The sequence below is a fragment of the Chelonoidis abingdonii genome, chromosome 2, assembly GCF_003597395.2.
Source record: "Chelonoidis abingdonii isolate Lonesome George chromosome 2, CheloAbing_2.0, whole genome shotgun sequence".
In the NCBI taxonomy this organism is placed as follows: domain Eukaryota; kingdom Metazoa; phylum Chordata; order Testudines; family Testudinidae; genus Chelonoidis; species Chelonoidis abingdonii.
In genome coordinates this window covers 58,842,798-58,857,749 of record NC_133770.1, presented here as the reverse complement: position 1 = coordinate 58,857,749, position 14,952 = coordinate 58,842,798, and the positions used below count along the sequence as shown (strand labels likewise).

General features: G+C 43.4%; 1 protein-coding gene across 1 annotated transcript in view; it reads left to right on the top strand.

Moving 5' to 3' along the window:
• AGMO (alkylglycerol monooxygenase) overlaps window positions 1-14,952 on the top strand; it is a 302,821-nt gene that overhangs the window by 74,293 nt on the left and 213,576 nt on the right. The window lies entirely within an intron of this gene.

Genomic DNA, 14,952 nt, shown 5'->3' with positions numbered 1-14,952 from the left:
TGTGGAAAGGACTGGAGGGATTATCAGCATCCAAGATATAGCGCTCCTCACTGCAAAGGCAGCCTTCCAGCTGATTTTGAAGTGGACGCACGGGCTATCCTGGATTTAACACCCAAACCAGTTGAAAAAGATTTGTGTGTTGACATTCGGGTTTGGGCGAAAAACTGGGTATGAACTGGTTATACTCGCGGAAGACATATCCAAAGTTCACTAAACCTAGCACAGATTAAGCAGTCATGGAAGGCATTGTAGCTCTACATAGTTTAGATCGCAAGAGGATCCACAAACTGATTTCAGGATACAAGGAAGATCTAGAAGTGAAGGCACTATTTCAAGAGCACACCAGTTGAACTCAACTGAGTGATCTGATTCAGTGTGCACAGACTGGGATGAAAGCCTATCAAACTCAGGGTAGAGGTGTGTGATGAGAGAGGGGCACATTAATTGACTATCTGCAGTGAGACTCTAAGCGGGGTTCCCACAAATTGGTTCGTGCTGTTTCAGGGTGAAGCGCTGCGAGGTGAGACGTTTGGGTGCGGAGGTCACAGGTGCAGTCCGCAGATCAGTGTCTGCGTTACCGTTCCTGGCAAGGGAAGGCACGGAAGCAGGGCTCATCTGTGTGCATACGCAGCTCCATTGTCCAGGAACGGGATCTGTGCATTGGGAGCTGTGAGCGCTGGTCCGCAGACGGTAGGAACAGCATCTGTGGCCACCAGGGCTTACTGAAAACAATGAAGCCGAGTTGGAACCCTGCTAAATGACCAGTTTTCCATGATCTCCAGGATTGATTCAGTGTAATCCAGCACAAGCTGGCCAGCGCCACAGTTATAAAAGTGAGGTATCCTTAACATCTCATCCCCAACAAGGAGAGATATTCGTAACCAGGACCCAGCAGTCAATCTACGCTAAAAAGTAACGTGGGGTTCGTCAAGGGACGAGGGGACGAAAGAGAGGGGATCTCTGCGTGCTGTAGGGATGGGGTTTAAGGGATTCTTACTTTTAAAAGTGGTGCTGTCAGAATGAAGTGTGGTTACACTGTAGTCAATCTGGAGGGTATGGGGAACAAACCGAGTATTAGGGCAGCGGGCAAAACCGTTCTGGCTTGTTCAGCGTAAGCCCTGTGGCCACGAGATGCTTGTGTGCTGACGTCTGCAGGATACAGCCGCCTTCACAGTCCCCAAGTGGACAGTTCGCCGTCCTGGCAAGGAGTGCGGGATTGCAGAAGGATGGCAGCGCTCTGCAATTCCCCTTGGGCCAGGAACGGTGACCGCGACCGGGTGCGAGCGGACATACCGGTGGAGACTCCAGCAAACAAGCGTCACGGCTCGAGGGCTGAACCGAACAAGCCACGAACCAAGTGGGAACCCTGCTTAGGGTATGTCTCACGCAGAGTTAACTGGTTGCCTTCCCATTACACACACACAATCGCTTACCTATTTGATAGTGGTTTCATCCCAGTGTGCACACTGAGCAGTCCTCAGTTGTGTCAACTGGTGGGCTCATTTGAAATCAGTGGAACTTCACTGTCTGAGGTTTAGCGTCTGTACCTGAAAAGTTTTGGATCCTCTTTTGAGGATCGAATCTATGGTAGAGCTAAACTCCATGACTGTAATCGCGCTAGGAGTTAAGGGATTGTGGATATGTCTATGCAATTACCAGGTGCAACAGTTTCGCCCAAACTCCGAAGTCACACACAAATTTTCAACTGGGTGGAGGTGTGTTAAATACAGGAAGCCAGTGGGGGGGGTCCATTTCAACTCAGGCTGGAGCTGCAGTTTGCAGTGAGGAAGCGGCTATATTTTGAGTGCTGATACTCAGTACTCCACAATTCCTCCTGAAGGACAAACGGGTCTCTGTATGACTCGGGAAGAATCATAGAGCACTCATCAAACACCATGGGATATGCCCCTGGGACAGCACATAGGGAAGTGAAGAAACTGTGAGGCACAGCACGCAGGTAGGGCTTGCATGAGGTGACACACTCAGACTGGCAACAGGTACCAGTACTACACCTGACTGACTCTGCTGTAGATATACCCATGTGGTGACACAAGACAGCAGAGGCTGCGATGGACAATACTATTCTCAAGGCTCTTGCAGAGCTCTCCGATTGTAAATAAGGGAGGGATTTAAACTGATTTAGTTAACTAGGTTGGCCAGGTGTCTGGTTCTTGGCCAATCCGTCTAAAGGGACCTTGGCGCTCATTTGGTCGCTGACGGGCGTAAGTTCAGTTGGCGGTGCACAGGCCAGGGCAGCTAGGCCTACGGTCTGGCATAACGCGGCACCCGGAAGCCAGCAGCAGGTCTGACCCTTAGTGGGGGGCCTCAAGGGCTCATGAGCTGCCCGCATACTGACACTGGGCTCTGCCCCATGCAAGAACGGCGGCAACGGAAGCGGGTGGTGGTGTGCGGTGAGAGCAAGCGCTGGACCTCCTGAGGCCCTACTGGGAGCACGGACCTGCTGGCCATCCTGGGAGCCAGTGGGAAAGATGCAGAGATCTGCCCTAGCTACGCAGGTTGACTGGGGATCGCCCGATGCGAAGCCGGAGCCCCCCAACAAAACAGAGCTTATGGCACCCAACTGCCATCCTGGCCCATCCAAGAGTCTGACACTCAGTTAGAGTCCAGCCTCCCACTACCCTCCCTGCCAGCAGAGCCTCCCTGAGTGACACCTTGACCCCTCATTTCTGGCCCACTCCAATAAAGCCTCACCCTCCCTCGCACCCAGCTCCTGACCATCCAGTGAAAGTGGTGAGGGTGGGGGGAGGCGGTCATGGGGAGAGGGAATGTTAGGGAGTGGGGGAGGCCTCGGGGAAGGGGCAGGCAGGTGGGGCCTTGGGATAAGGTGTGGGCAGGGTGTAGTCTTGTGGCGATTAGAAAGTTGGCAACATTAGGTACAAATCGATGGCCTTGTCAATTGTAACGCCAGGCTTTCATTAAGAATGATTAGCAAGGTGACGGCTAAAGAACAACCCAATTAACAAATGAGTGCTCTGCCAGAGGTGAGAGTGAAATCATGAGTTAAACTGAACAGGACAATTGAGTAACAGGTTAGAAATCAGAGAGACACAGGGTCTATGTCACAGCTCAATAAGAACTTCTTACATTATGCAGAAGTCCTGTCCTTCCTACACACGAGTCCCCATCTAGGAAAATGATTGGCATAACTTAAATTATATTTGCTCTATGAGCACTTTTTATCACAATACAGAAAGAGCGGTGAACTGTGGTTACTAGACTTTAGTAAGGCATTTGATACGGCTGCATGATATGCTATAATAACTAGGCAAATACAACTTAGCTGGGCTACTAAGGGTGCTACTGGCTGGTACGTAGTACTCAGAAGTAGTTATTATGCTTCATCCTGCTGGAAGGGGGGGTTAACATGGGGTTCCGCAGGTCGTTTTGCTGGACCGGCTCTGTTCATTTCATGCAAATTGAACTTAGATATTTGGCATAAGAAAGTACGGGTATTCAGTTTGGGCAGTGATACAACTGGGAGGAATGCAACTGCTCTGGGGAAACAGGGTCTATTCAAAACGATCTAGACAAATTGAGAATGGTCGGAGGTAAGCGAGGATGAAGTTATAAGACAAATACAAGTGCTCACTTGGGAGGTACAATAGCTTCACGCATTACAGATGGGAAGAACTGTCTAGGAGGGTACGGCAGAAGGGATTGGAGTTATAGTGGAACCACTAAGTTAAATATGAGTCAACAGTGTGAATGCTGTTGCGAAAAAAGCAACATGATCTTGGATGCACGTTATTGTGAGCAAGACAACGGGTCATCTTCGCTACTCTGTGCTGGTAGGCTATAACGGGAGTATTGTGTCAGTTCGGGCAGCATTTCAAGAAAAGATGTGACATTGGGGAAGTCCAGAGAAGAGCAGCAAGAAAGATTAAAGGTCTTGGAACATGCCTATGAAGGAAGCTGAAAGAATGGGTTGTTGGTTGAAATAGAGAAGACTGAGAGGGGACATGATAACAGTTTTAGGTATCAACAGGGTCAGGAGGTGTGGAGAAAACTTGTTCACCTTAACTCTAAGGATAGAACAAGAAGCAATGGGGCGTAAACTGCAGGCAAGGGAGGTTTAGATTGGACATTAGGGAAAGTTTCGAACTGTCAAGGTGGTTAAAACGGAATAACTGCTGGGAGGTGTGGAATTCATCTCTGGAGCTATTTAAGAGGAGGTTCGACTAAATGTCATCAGGGCTGGACTAATAGGTATGGTCCTGTGGAGGGCAGGGGACTGGACGATGAACTCTCAGGCTTCAGCTAGGAATTTGAATAATCAATGAATCGCTTTCAGGTGGGAAATAGAGCAGAGAGGATTGGTGCACAAGCTCATACAAGCAAGAAAGATTCAGTTCCCAAAGGCTTCAGCAGGCTTGTAATGTCAGCAAGACCTGACTGAATAGAACAGTGGGAGAAAATGGAATAGGATCACAATTGTCATATTAAAGTTGCTTTGTAGCAAGGTGTTTGACTGCCAATGATGTCAACTCAGGACTTTCCTTCCCTTCAGTACTAGTGATAACAAATTACGAATACTTTGATGCAAGATCACCTGACAGCAAAACAGGAGTGAGGAACCAAATTTAGTCCCATTGGGGGATTAAAAATCTATCAAGTCATTTGGCTTGATTAAACCTGAATTTCATTGAAGATCGAATACTTTTAAGTTTGGGCATTTTTTTTTAAATTGCAGAAACATTTCGAGGAGTAAAGGAATCAGAATGAATTACTTGGTTAAACTCAGGATAATGGTATGTACCATGGCATTTGAATGCTCTTATTACAACGCTTTTTCGACCCTGGTGTTGCAAGATGCACAAAACATAGGCTGTCCACTGCATAAAAGGTCATGTGCAAGCAAATGGGATGTATTTTCCTTATGGAAATGTTCTCTTAGGAAGTGGATTGAATTTTTTTTTTATTTTTTTCTGAGCCATTTATAAACTCCCGGATCAAACTGAGAATGCTATTCCCCTAATTACTGCTTTGTCTTTAATAAATGGTGGATTGCCAATTTAAGGAAAACATCACTACACACACATCACATCAAATTTACTTACTATGCATTTTATTTGTACACTCCTTGGCCAACGGCATGATCTTAGCAGAGTGAAGCAATTGATTACTGTTCTAGCACTAGTCTAATTTCAGTGAACCGACTTATAGGAATGGTGCACCTGCATGTGCTGTATACTCCCTCCTCTTCTGATAGCTCCTCATGCCCAGTGTATTCCTGGAGTTGCCTTTGATAACTGCATTATTCTTGCAATATGCACAGCTATACTTCTTTAAAAATGAATTGCTTCAGTTCCTATTGGTGCTCTGTGTCATGTGAATACAGTTCCTTCACTTGCTGGTGCGATTATCTTAGCTAGTTTCCATTTAGATGCATTTCCTCTCAAGTGTATGAAAATACATCTCTCTCCTGACGTAGAGTTGTAAAGTTTTCCCATAGATAAATTCTCCCATTGAGACTGCTCGCAAAGAATGTGGGTTTTTTTTCTCTTTTCATCTGCAATGCATTTTCCCTAAAATTAATGTTGTGATGACCTGGGAGGGGTAGTATGGGGTATCACGTGTGATTGAGTGGCATTGTGCAGCGTATGTTAGGGGCAGGCAACGGGGCAATGGGGGTAGTGTATGTTGGGGCTTTGCTGGTTGGGATGGGTGCCTGCCTACTCCAGGGGTCGTGCAAGGTGTAAGTATTGTGTACTAGTGGTGGTGACTTTGATCTCTACTGGTACCCATGTAACCTACTGATTAACTGGTGTAGCTAGTAGTAAATTTGTAGTCAACTCTTAAACTCAGTTGAAGAAGCCTACTAGAAATACAGTAGTGGTCATGATCCTCGCACAGAGAGAACAGAAAAGCTCTCATCCAGGTGTACTCCAAGTCATCCATAAAAATTTGATTTGAACATGATTATAAATCTTGAGTGTACGACAGGGAATCCAAAAGAACAGTTTGCGTGAGAGAATTCTCAGTTTGTCGAGGTTACACAGAAAACAAGGAACTGGCCTTTCCTCCTGATTATCCTTTCCAGCCAAAAACCAGAAACAAGAAATCGAATCTCACCATGATGGGTGTACTCCCCAAACCCAGCCATTTCAAGCTGCAAAACAGTGAGATGTTGAGCTGTATGAGCCTAGGTCCAGAAGCCAGGGTTTCTGGGACTAGTGCACCTAGGGGAGGTAGGAGGAGAACTTTCACAGACCCAAGTGAGAGGGCGGTAGACATGACTCGTAGTCAGGGAGAATGTGACATGGCCTTTAAGAGAGGGTGAAGTTTTAAGGCCTGAGATAGGCTGGGCAAAGTCCGAAGCAGGTGAAGGATTGGCAGCTGGGTAAGGCTGTGAAGATAAGGGGAGACTGAACCAAGCTCTGCAGTGCCCAATCAATGGGAGAAGGGTCCTGGGACATGAGCTTGTAAACAACACGTTTGTGAAACACTCTAACTGAATGGATCTGGCCTGAGTAGGAGTATGGCTTGCAGAATGTGCTGAGTGTATGCTGTAATCCTGATGAACTGGGTAAGAGGGGAGACTACAATGGGTATAACGAAGAGGTGATTGTCAGGCTGGAGGGAGGTTAAGTGGAGTTGCCTCAGGGATCGATTTTGGGACCATGCTTATTTAATCCTTTTTTTTTTAAACATTAAAACTGACCTTGGCACAAAAGGTGGGAATGTGCGAATAAAGTTTGTGGATTGAACAAAGCTGGGAGGTATTTCTAACACAGAGAAGGAACCGGGATGTCAACAGGACGACTCGTGGATGACGCTTGTAAAAAACTGGAGTATAGTAATAGGGATGAAAATTTAATAGTTGAAAAGTGCAAGATATCAGGCATTTAGGGATTAATAACAAGAACGATTGTTAGAAAGCTGGGAGGCATCAGTTGGAAGTAAGCAGAGGAGGAGACAGGAGCTCGGACTATTGGTTGATCACAGGATGATATGTAGCCGCCAAATGTGATATGGCTGTGAAAAAAGCTAATGTTGTCTTGGGATGCATCAGGTGGAGGTATTTCCAGTAGAGTATAAGGAGGCGTTAGATACTGTTGTACAAGGCACGGTGAGAGCTCATCTGGAATACTATGTGCAGTTCTGGTCTCCATGTTTAAAAAGGAAGAATCAAACTGGAACAAGGTTCAGAGAGGGCTACGCGGATGACTGAGGAAGGGAAAACTCTGTCTGTATGAAAGGGAGACTCAAAGAGCTTGGCTGGTGTTTGTCTAAACAAAAAAGGCTGAGGGGAGATATGATTGCTCTCTATAAATATATCAGAGGAATAAATACCAGGGAGGGAGAGGAATTATTTAAGCTCAGTACCAGTGTGGACACAAGAACAAATGGATGTAAACTGGCAATCAGGAAGTTTAGACTTGAAATGAGACGAAGTTTTCTAACCATCAGAGGACTGAAGTTCTGGAACAGCCTTCCAAGGGGAGTAGTGGAGGCAAAAGACATATCTGGCTTCAAGACTAAGCTTGATAAGTTTATGGAGGGGATGGTATAATGAGAGAGCCTAATTTTGGCAATTAATTAGTTTTTGACTACTAGCGGTAAATATTCCCAAAGGCTTGTGATGGGATGTTAGGTGGGGTGGGATCTGAGTTACTACAGAGAATTCTTTCCTGGGTGTCTCGCTAGTGAGTATTGCCCACATGCTCAGGGTTTAGCTGATCACCATATTTGGAGTCAGGAAGGAATTTTCCTCCAGGGTAGATTGGCAGAAGCCCTGGGAGGGTTTCGCCTTCCTCTGCAGCCTTGAGCATGGGTCACTTGCTGGAAGATTCTGTGCACCTTGAAGTCTTTAAACCATGATTTGAGGACTTCAGTGGCTCAGACACAGGTTTGATACAGGGGTGGGTGGGTGAAATTCTGTGGCCTGCATTGTGCAGAAGATCAGACTAGTTGATCGTAATGGTCCCTTCTGACCTTAAAGTCTATGATTCTATGATTCTAAGTATAATTTCACGTCTCCCAGTTCTGTTATTAATCCACAAGACTTGTGTTTTTAGCATCCCCAACACAACATTCTTCTGTTACTTTTTTGAAAATGTGAATTTTTGTACGAGTAGCTTTTTTCCCACACTTTGCTGCAAATAATCTTCAGTCCTTGAAATGATGTGAAATTCCCAGTTTCAAGGGGGTAATGGATGCAAAATTATGCAAAGAAAACTGTTGAAATATTTGCAGTAATTTTTTGAAGATATTTCCGTCAATATTATCCCGTTCTATTTTGGATGTGAACGTTTTCTACACAGCTTCAACTAAAATCTGGGATTTGTGGGATATTCTTGTTTTTGTGTTTGTTCAGCTGGTTTGGTTTTTTTGGGAGTGAACAGGAGAGAGAGAAATTAAGTTAGTTTTCTGTTATTCTGTTTAAAAAGTGTCACGGAGCTTTAACTCTAATCATTTGGTTACCCACCAGAGATACACAGAAAGAATTTCAGATTAATATCTCCTCTGAAAAATGTCATTTCGGAACATAGACTGCTGCATTCCTTCCTCCTTTGTACTGTGCTGCAGGGTGAACATTTTGAAAGATATTTCAACATTTGAAAAAGTATATTTAGAAAAGTGTTTTGTACTGCAAAGTATTGCAAATTAACATGAAACATTTGGGCAAACAGCTATGTAATATATCAGCTACATAGAACAATGTCCAAGTAATATTTCTGATCTGACTTAAACCCACCAAAGCAAGGAAATTCAGAGCTGCTTCTGAAAATCCAAACTGGGGGCTTCATTCACCCCCTATTCAGGGGTTACACTGGTGTAAAATTGGAGCAATTCAATGGGGAATTAAGCTTAAGGACTCCAAATTTTAATTCTCAAATAAATAATAACAACACAAAAATAATCCCCACCCAACCCCCTAACAAATAAGTCATGTTTGTGAAGACTGGTTAAGACTGCACTGTTTGTCTGTGTCTGTCTTAAACAGAATTCTTGCAGCTGAAGCAGTATACCTTCCTTTGTCCAAAGCCAGCAAAGCAGGTAAGCCTTTAAGCACATGCATAGTTCCATTTATTTGTGAATTTGTCTTTGTTTAATTATGTTTGAGTTTTTTTAAGAGCAAATGTAGTTAGCCTGCATTATGATCTATTTACTTGCAAATTTTTATTTAAAAGAAATGAGTAGTCCCACATGGGCTTATGTAAAATAAAGCACATGCTTGGGGCCTCAAACAGCATGCCTTCCTATAACACAAGTAGTTGAAAAGATTTTTTTCCCCCCATTTCTTCCAAAAAGTAGTTTGATCCCAGGTTGAAATGCCATATTCCAAATGTCAACTGTAAGATGTTTGGAAGAGGAATTTTTTCTTCAGTCCAGCAGCTGGGAGAAAAGGGCACCAATCCTCATTTGGGTTTTCTGGATACTTCCATAAACATGTAAAAAACAAACAATGGACATTTTAAAAATAATGCAAATAGAAGTGTGACATTGCACTCCATGTATTTTATGGAAATATGCTTATGAATGTAAATATGATGTAACTGGAATATGCTTTATACAAAAGGTCTCTTGAAAGGTATCATAACAAAGGTTATAATATATTGCAGTGGTCCCCAATCTTTTCTGGGTGGCGGGCGCTGGATGACGAGCCACCGAGGACTGTGGCCAGTGAACAAGCATCCACTGAAATGCCACTGAGAAGCAGCAGTGTCAAGGGGCATTGCCGCCAAAATGCCGCTGAAGTAGTGTCATCAAGAGGCATCGCCGCCGAAAATCAGCGGCATTTCGGCAGCAGCGCCTCTTGGTGATGTCGCTTTTCGGCAGCATTTTGGCAGATTCTTGTCCGCCGGCCAGTATGCGAGCACACATAGATGCCCCAGCAGGCGCCATTGCACCAGCAGGCATCACGCTGGGGACTACTGATCTATTGAATATATTCCTCCTATTTGTATGCATGTATCATTCTTGTATCTGAAGCTAGAAATGTGATGTATAACTCTGAGGTCCTATTGTAATTATGCAAAGTGGGGACCATTAATGGTGGTTTAGAATCTCGATGGCTCCCATTGACTAGGACAAATGGTTGTAAATGGTTTGTTTATCTGCAAGCCTTCCTGTGTAGGTGTAATGAAGAATGAGGTCTTACAGTGACATGTCACCTGATACTGGAATCCATTTTAAACCTGGTGCTTTTCCATTTAGAAGGAGGAGTGAGGACCAAGAGAGAGAAAGGATTCCCACCCTTGTGCCGAAGCTATAAAAGGGGGTAGAGCAGGACAGTGGGGGTCCCAGCCATGTGAAAGCCCCTGCTTGCCACCTAGAGGTCTGCTGGAACTAACAAGGACTGTACCAGAGGAAAGGATTGGGCCCAGACTAGGAAGGAGTCTAGTCTGTGAAAGAAGCTTATTGGAACATTTCTGAGAGTGAGATGTTACCAGTAATCAGTTTCTTAATGTATGAGGCTTAGACTTCCATGTTTTGTTTTATTTTGCTTGGTGAGTTACTTTGTTCTGTCTATTATTACTTGAAACCACTTAAATCCTACTTTTTATACTTAATAAAATCACTTTTGTTCATTAGTAAACCCAGAGTAAGTGATTACTGGGGGAGAAAACAGCTGTGCATGTCTCTCTATCAGTGTTATAGAGGGTGGACAATTTGAGTTTACTCTGTATAAGCTTTATACAGAGTAAAACAGATGTATTTGGATCCCACTGGGAGCTGGGTGTCTGTGTGCTTGGAGATAGGTATCTGCTGAGCTGTTTTCAGTTAAGTCTGCAGCTTTGGGGGCATGGACCAGACCCTGGGTCTAGGTTGCAGCAGGCTGGCATGTCTGGCTCAACAAGACAGGGTTCTGGAGTCCCATGCTGGCAGGGAAAATGGGCTCAGAGGTGATTTCAGCACATCAGGTGACAGTCCCAAGGGGATCTCTGTCACCGAACCTGTCACAAGGAGATTATAATACTGGTAGATGATTAACTCTAGAGTTCCAAGTTGTGATGTTATAATATTCCTTTTAGTAGTAAGAGAAATGCCAGATTAGAAAATTACAATGCTCACCTCTACTGGACCTGTGGGATCTGCTTTTTGTTAGTAATTCATCTACTAACTGAGTAAAATATTTCAAATGGGGGAAAATACTTCTATTATTATTATTTATCATTTTATTTTATTATTTATTTAAGGCTGAAAAGAAACTTGCAGTCTCTTTTTTTAGAGAAAGAAAACTGCATTATTATTATTTTTTTCAAATTTTCTAGCTGGTGCTGCTGATTCTTTTGCATTAATCAGGCCACTCTGTATTTTAACAATTCTCCTAGTATATAAGGTATCATAGCCAGAGGATTAAAATGACTACTTACAGGCAAATATTGCAGACCTCCAAGGTACAAGGGCAAAATCCTGATGAAAAGACCAGCCCTGGTCTGCTAATTAAGAGTGCTGGTAAATGCTGGAATTCCTACAAGGGTGCTGACCCTGGACTCTGATCAGATCAGATCTTTGCTAGTAGGTGTCTGATAAATTTGAACCACTCCCTGGTTAATGGAAGGAAGAAAGCACGTTTTCTCTTGTAACAGTTCTCCAGCATCACCACCTGCAACCTTCTGTATGCTGGAGTGGATCTGTTACTCTACTCCTCCTAGATTGTCTTGGCTAACGATGGGGATTCTCTGCTATTTTAGATCTTTTCAAGACAAGAATGCCTTTCCCCATCAATAGGTACAGTGTGCCTGCCTATGTTGCTTCTTGTAACCTTTCTGAGCAACAGAAAAATCTGATTACATGCTACTACTTAGGAGGACACATTTAGAATTCAAAATGGCCTTGACAAATTGGAGAATTTGTCTGAAATCAACAAGATGAAATTCAGTAAAGATAAGTGCAAAGTACTTCACATAGGAAGAAAATATGCCTAGATTTTTTAACCTTTCCTCATAGGTTTGTTAAACCTTTTATCATTTTTGTTGCTTTCCTTTTGACCCTCTTCAATTTGTCCACATCTTTTGTAAAAGTATGATGCTCAGAACTAGACACAGTACTCCAGCTAAGACCTCAACAATGCTGAGTAGAGTGGGACAACCTGTAGGGAGAGAGGAGACTCTGTCTGCATTAATTTTTTTGCACATCCTTCCCTTATGAAATGTAGGGGAAGGACAATGCATGGCCCTAGTCCCATTCCTCATGTGTGTAATCCTGGACCATCAGAAGAGGGCTTGGGGGGTTTTGCCTTCCTCTGCAGCGTGGGACACGGGTCACTTGCTGGAGAATTCTCTGCACCTCGAAGTCTTTAAACCACAAGTCTTTAAACCACAGACATAGGTAAGGGGTTTGTTACAGGAGTGGGTGGGTGAGATTCTGTGGCCTGTGTTGTGCAAGAGGTCAGACTAGAAGATCATAATGGTCCCTTCTGACCAGGGCCGGCTCCAGGCATCAGCGTAGGAAGCTGGTGCTTGGGGCGGCCAATTTAAAGAGGTAGCATTCTGTCCGCAATCGGAGTGGCACGTCCGGGTCTTCGGCGGGGATTCAGTGGCAGGTCCCTCATTCCCTCTTTGAGCTGCCACCAAATTCCTGCCGAAGAGGAAGAGAGGAAGGACCCACCGCCGAATTGCTGCAGAAGAAGTGGCGCATTTGAGCTGCCGCCAAAGTGCCGCTGCTCATCTTTTTTTTTTCTTTGCCGCTTGGGGCGGCAGAAAACATGGAGCCAGCCCTGCTTCTGACCTTAAAGTTTGTGAGTCTGTGATACTCAGTAAAAACATCGGGAGGCCCCAGGTGCACAGTACTGCTGAAAATCAAGCATCTTTTACATAGATACTCAATGGCAGCTTTAGGATCCTAATTTTAGGCTGCCAGGTTTGAAAAGTTTATATGTATAGATATAGTATAAAGTTTTCAATGTTTCTTTGCATCAGGCCCATAGAAACCATGTTAAGAAAAGAAATCACATCTGGCAAGTTAAAGCAGCCCAGATAAGCATACCTCAGTATAGACCCCATGAACTTTGAACTCCATTACCTCCTAAACCCCTGTTGGTGGAACTTCCAGGGAAAGCTCCCAGGGCAATATTTCTAATAAAAGAAGATCTTCCACAGATTTTCCCCTGAGTTTTGAAATAGCTGTATGACCTATAATTCCAAAGTTAATGGACAAACAATAAAAAAATAAAGTTTTTAATGTTTGTTTATAATTTGAAAATGTTGGCCCTAACGTTAATAGCAGTCTTTTTTTATTTTTCATAGATATAGATGCAGAAAAATTTCCTAATGAGAATAGAATTTTTAAGCCATGAAAAAAGCCCAAACCCAAATTCCACATTGTGATTTTCCTATCACCTCACATCTGGAATGTGTAACTTGCTCAACCATAACTCCTGTTCTGGTGGAATGTGGAAGTGAAAAAGTGTGCATTTGTCAGGGAGGGGGAGTAGAGTTGGCACTAATACAGGCATTTTTGGTGCTTTAGTTCAACTTAGGCTTTTTCTTAAAGAAAAAACAAAGAAAACGATCAGTTATTGTTTACCGAAATCCATGACAGCTCAAGCGCACACAGCTGGCCTCTAATAAGGATTGACTGCGCTCTCTGTTGTCCAGTACACTTACACAGTTTTTTTGTTTTAAACAATCCAAGTACATCATACACCATGATTTTCGGCGCTGAATAGCATTTTTGTAGTTCTGGATAAATTAACAAAGGTGCTACTGAGTCAGAGTCTCCATTTGCAGTCCATTATACAAAACTCAGCATTTCAATGATAGTACTTGAATGCTAAATTGACACTATATTACATGGAATAAAACAAAAACGAAAGGTAAAACAGTATACATCGCCATCCGACAATATTAAAGCTTAAAATTATTATATTGTACAGTACACTAGAAAACTGACATGCACTGGAAAGCTAAATGCAAACTTCACAGACAAAATTATATGTATCCCTGGTGCAGTTCCATTGAAATCAGTTAAGTTATACTGAGGATGACTTTGGCCCTATGTTATTTCCAGCCAGCAAGATAAAAATTAATACATTTATGGAAGTCTTAGCAAATGAACATGTCCTAGTCAGTTACAGTGGTTTGCGTGAATATACCCCTATAAAATCAAACATTAATCTGAGAGCAGATTAGAAATAGCCAGGAAAAGATCAGTCTAGCACTTGAGTGGACAACCTCAACTTCTCCCAATAGGAAATAGGAAATGCCTCAAAATGTGATTCTGCTCCTTGTCTTTGTCATAGTTATTCAACAAGTATATCAGTGCCCTTATGGGTCAGTTTAACAGCACTACCAACACTAGTTCTTATATACCAACCGTCTCTGCTAGATGACCAGGGTTGCTATCAAGTTGTGTTTTGCAAAATTCTTGGTCTGAACAGAGGTTATGTTTATCTTCTCAGAGTTTCTATGGTTTGTGCCAGGCCAGCACAATGCCAAAGCAAGTGCTAATGGGTTACACATGTTTTCCTTTTTCTTTCTGGGTCAGATATGGTAAAATGCTTATATAGTACTCACTGTGTTAAAAGCACTGCATGACAATGGCTGCTGTCTGCTGGCTTCATGCAGTTTCTGAGGTTCTGTTTTGCTCGTCTGAACAGAAATGCACTACGTGTTGTTGCTTATGATGTAGTTGTAGTCATTTCATATTCGCACCCACAGGAAAGTGCTTAATGTAATTGTCTCTGTAAGCAGTAAGTGACCTTACTTTACTTTTATCTATTGCTTCTCTTCACACAATGTGGTTGAAGGGATGGTAATATTTTCTAAAGTCACTAACATGTCTTGTGGAGAGAGGTGGCTGTAAAGGAGATTGCATGAGCCCTGACATCTCAGTGGTCAAACCTGAGTACCATACAGAGGAGATTATTATTCAGGTTCCTACTATGCCTAGTTTTCTTCAGAAGTTGCACAGATTAGTTTATATCTGTGTGGACAACAGTTAGTATTCCCTATTTGCTTTAATTTTCAGTCACTCTTCAGG